The sequence below is a fragment of the Bison bison genome, unplaced genomic scaffold, assembly GCF_000754665.1.
Source record: "Bison bison bison isolate TAMUID 2011002044 unplaced genomic scaffold, Bison_UMD1.0 scf7180017864098, whole genome shotgun sequence".
NCBI lineage: Eukaryota > Metazoa > Chordata > Mammalia > Artiodactyla > Bovidae > Bison > Bison bison.
The window spans coordinates 872,789-878,002 of record NW_011494670.1 but is presented as its reverse complement, the minus strand read 5'-3'; positions in this window follow the sequence as shown (position 1 = coordinate 878,002).

Below are 5,214 nucleotides of genomic sequence, written 5' to 3'. Positions count from 1 at the left end.
ACCTCAGCTGCTGTGCTCTGAATCTATTGCTTCTGAGGTAACATCTCCACTCAGCCAAGGATGTGGTACCACAGGAATACTAAAGCAAACCCATTTGTGGGAGGGACAAGATTGCTCTGACAGAAAACCTGGGCTCAAGGATTCCCTATAACTTTGGCAGATTTTCTTGGACTGCCTGACAATCCAAGACTATTCCATCCAACTTTGTTTCATGTTGTCCTTTCAGTTCAGTTCAGTCACTCAGTCGTGTCCAACTCTTTGTGACCCCATGAACCGCAGTACGGCAGGCCTCCCTGTACATCACCAACTCTCAGAGTCCACCGAAACTCATGTCCATTGAGTCGGTGATGCCATCCAGCCATCTCATCCTCTGTCATCCCCTTTTCCTCCCGCCCTCAATCTTTCCCATCATCAGGTCTTTTCAAATGAATCAGGCCTTCGCATCAGGTGGCCAAAATATTGGAGTTTCAGCATCAGTCCTTCCAATGAACGCACAAGACTGATCTCCTTTGGGATGGACTGGTTGGATCTCCTTGCCATCCAAGAGACTCTCAAGAATCTTCTCCAACACCATAGTTCAAAAGCATCAATTCTTTGGCGCTCCCTGGTAGGTTGCCATCTATGGGGTAGCACAGAGTCGGACACGACTGAAGCGACTTAGCAGCAGCAGCAGCAGTTTTCTTTATGGTTCAACTCTCATATCCAGATATGACTACTGGAAAAACCATAGCCTTGACTAGATGTACCTTTGTTGGCAAAGTAATGTCTCTTCTTTTCAATATGCTATCTAGGTTGGTCATAACTTTCCTTCCAAGGAGGAAGCGTCTTTTAATTTCATGGCTGCAATCATCATCTAAAGTGATTTTGGAGCCCCCCTAAAATAAAGTCAGCCACTGTTTCCACTGTTTCCCCATCTATTTCCCATGAAGTGATGGGACCAGATGCCATGATCTTCGTTTTCTGAATGTTGAGCTTTAAGCCAACTTTTTCACTCTCCTCTTTCACTTTCATCAAGATGGTTTTTAGTTCCTCTTTGCTTTCTTCCATAAGGTGGTGTCATCTGCATATCTGAGGTTATTGATATTTCTCCTGGCAATCTTGATTCCAGCTTGTGTTTCTTCCAGTCCAGTGTTTCTCATGATGTATTCTGTATATAAGTTTAATAAGCAGGGTAACAATATACAGCCTTGATGTACTCCTTTTCCTATTTGGAACCGGTCTGCTGTTCCATGTTCAGTTCTAACTGTTGCTTCCTGACCTGCATACAGGTTTCTCAACAGGCAGGTCAGGTGGCCTGGTATTCCCATCTCTTGAAGAATTTTCCAGTTTATTGTGATCCACATAGTCAAAGCCTTTGGCATAGTAAATAAAGCAGAAATAGATATTTTTTTCTGGAACTCTCTTGCTTTTTCAATGATCCAGCAGATGTTGGCAATTTGATATCTGGTTCCTCTGCCTTTTCTAAAACCAACTTAAACATCTGGAAGTTCACAGTACATGTATTGCTGAAGCCTGGCTTGGAGAATTTTGAGCATTACTTTACTAGTGTGTAAGATGAGTGCAATTGTGTGATAGTTTGAGCATTTTTGGCATTGCCTTTCTTTGGGATTGGAAAGAAAACTGACCTTTTCCAGTCCTGTGGCCTCTGCTGAGTTTTCCAAATTTGCTGACATATTGAGTACAGCACTTTCACAGCAACATCTTTTAGGATTTGAAATAGCTCAACTGTAATTCCATCACCTCCACTAGCTTTGTTTTTAGTGATGCTTCCTAAGGACCACTTGACTTCACATTCCAGGATGTCTGTCTCTAGGTGAGTGATCACATCATCATGAATATCTGGGTTGTGAAGATCTTTTTCATACAGTTCTTCTGTGTATTCTTGCCACTTCTTAATATCTTCTGTTTCTGTCAGGTCCATACCATTTCTGTCCTTTATTGAGCCCATATTTGCATGAAAATTTCCCTTGTCCTTTACCTTTTATCAAATTTACATCACAGTCTGCTGGTCTCTCTGAACCTTCCAGTGCTCATTATAAATTCCCCCACACAGTTTTGGGAACAATAACTTCATCATCCCTGTGAGCACTTTTTTCTAAGAGTAAACACTGAAAAAAAAATTTAATAGAATTAACTACAACCCTAATGATGGCAGTTGACTGTGGCGTTCAACTCTTTTCTTCATAATCCACTCATTTTTTTTAATTGAAGTATAGTTGATTTACAATGTTGTATTAGTTTTTGGTATACTAAATGATTCAGTTACACACATACAGACATAGAATCTATAATAATAATAATAATAACAATAATAAAACTCCCTGAAAACAAAAGCCCAGGACTAGATGGCTTCAGCAGAGAATTCTAACAAACACAAAAAGAACTTTTCTGATCCCTTCTCAAACTCTTCCAAAAGACTTTAGGAACACTGCTAAAGTCATTCTGTGAAGCCACCATCACCCTGATATCAAAATCAAAAAAAGGAAACTACAGGCCAATATCTTTAATGAATATGTATGTAAAAATTCTGAATAAACTATTAGTGAATCAAATTCAACAACACATAAAAATTATCATACATCATGATTAAGTTGGATTTATCCTATGGTCACAAAATGATCTATTATCAATTCTTAAGTCTTTGAGCTCTCAGCTGCCAATTCAGATCTTGGTGACTTGTGAACCAAAATTTCCCAGACAGAACTCTTTATGGTCATGCCTGCCTCAGATTGGAGTTGTTCCTCAATGTTTGTTCACAATTACAATGGGACAAATATTACAAACTTTGAAGCAGTTAGTGTAGAGATGGAGTCAGGTTTCAGCATGGAACTCATATAATTAGGATGAGGGGAACCATTCTAAGAAAAAAACCAAAGTAAAAAGTATGAAATCAAATAAATATGTAATTACTTATTTCGAAAAGAAATTTCAACAAATTACTGGACCTTTGGTGATTCAGATTCTTTTATGTTTGATTTTTTTCTTTTTAGTAATTTTTTAGAAAATTTCCCCAAATTTTTTCACTTAAAAATGTTGAGGGCAGGGAGGATTGAGAAATCTCTGTACCTTCTGCTCAATTTTGCTGTGAAACTAAAGAAGGTCTACAAAATAAACTCTCTTTAAAAAAAAAAAAAATGTTTTCTGTTTGCAACCTGGCTGCCTTCACTGGATAGCACACTCTATAGTTTTCAGATTGCAATACACTTCCAGGACTCATAAAGCCCAAGTCATATGTATAAGGTGCCTAGGTTAGGATTCACAGAATCTACCTGTGGGCTAGTGACACTAACTCAGTCAGCAACATTCAACCTCTTGAGCATTCTCTCTTGAAAAGCAATGGTATCTCATTCAATGGTTTCCAGGTAGTATTGTCCTAGTTATTTTCTTCCTTTTGGGGCATTTTCCTCTTTAGTTTCCTTTACCTAGCCATCTAATTTTGGAGTTCTTCAAGGTCTGGTCCTAGTTTTACTTCACTCCTTACTCTATACTCTTATTAGACATCTATATCAGCACTTACTTTTCAGTTACCTCCTATGCACAGATGACACAAATTTACATTTCCAGACCAGATTCTTCTTCTGAGCATCTGAGATCTAAATGTCCCCTAGATATCTTTTTTTGAGTAAGTCCAAGTCTCCATCAAGTCAACACGTTCAAAATGAAATCATAATCCGTGTCACCCTTCAAATCGAGTCATCTATAACATTGCCAATACCAAATAATATAATTTCCACTTCAGTGAAGCCATACAGTTACAAAAGCCTGACATCCTGTAGTCATCCATGAGATTATTTCTCTCTCCTTATCTTTCTCCAAACTAAAAGAAACTTCACAAAATTTACTTCCTAAATATCGCTCAATTGTGTTCATTCTCTGTAACTTTACTTCCGTGGTAGCTCAGAAGGTAAAGTGTTTGTCTACAATGTGGGAGACCCAGGTTCGATCTCTGGGTTGGGAAGATCCCCTGGAGAAGGAAATAGCAATCCACTCCAGTACAATTGCCTAGATAACCCCATGGACAGAGGGGCCTGGTAGGCTACAGTCCATGGGGTCGCAAAGAGTCGAACACGACTGAGCGACTTCACTTTCTTTCTCTAACTTTCCCACTACCACCTTAGTCCAGGCTGCTGCCATATAAATTCTGGACAACAGCTTCCTAATCAGTGTATGTTCACCTGTTCTTGCCCTCCTTTTTATCAAAGTGAAAGTGAAAGTGAAGTCACTCAGTCGTGTCCGACTCTTTGCGACCCCATGGACTGTAGCCTACCAGGCTCCTCCATCCATGGGATTTTCCAGGCAATAGTACTGGAGTGGATTGACATTTCCTTCTCCAGGGGATCTTCCCAACCCAGGGATTGAACCCGGGTCTCCTGCACTGTAGACAGATGCTTTACCGTCTGAGCCACCAGGGAAGTCCCCGTTTTATCAAATCTACACACAAACCAGAGTGATCTTTTAATAATTCAAATCTTATTGAATCACATGCTTGTTAAGTCTGGTCGATATTTTCCCGTTGCTTGTAAGATAGAGAATTTAGTGAGGCTAACAAAGCAGTGATTGCCTGGCCCTATCCCTCAAGTCTCATCTTACAATGAGCTCTCCTTTACTAAATCTGCTTAAGCTGTACCAAATTTCTTTAGGCTTCTTATACACACCGTGGCCTTTCTCCCATGTCTTTTTAAGTGCCAGAACACAGTTTCCTCTTTTTCCATGTAACTTCTAATTACTCTTAATATTTTGGTTCAATTGTCCTATCTTATAGAAATCTTTCCAGACTTCTCTGTCTAGCTCTTATAACCTACTAACTATCCTTATAATGATGGCAATTTTACATTTCCATTGCTATCTTTTTCAGTTCTTATTACTTCTCTGGCACTAAGGACCATTGAATTTCTGGTGGCTTGGCATAGTCCTTGTCACCTGACAGTGCATATTCGTTAATGAATCTTATAAGGTACTGTTTTATATATATATATATATATATATATCAGATCAAATCAGTCGATCAGTCATGTCCGACTCTTTGCAACCCCATGAATCGCAGCACACCAGGCCTCCCTGTCCATCACCAACTCCCGGAGTTCACTGAGACTCATGTCCATCGAGTCAGTGATGCCATCCAGCCATCTTATCCTATGTCATCCCCTTCTCCTCTTGCCCCCAATCCCTCCCTGCATCAGAGTCTTTTCCAATGAGTCAACTCTTCGCATGAGG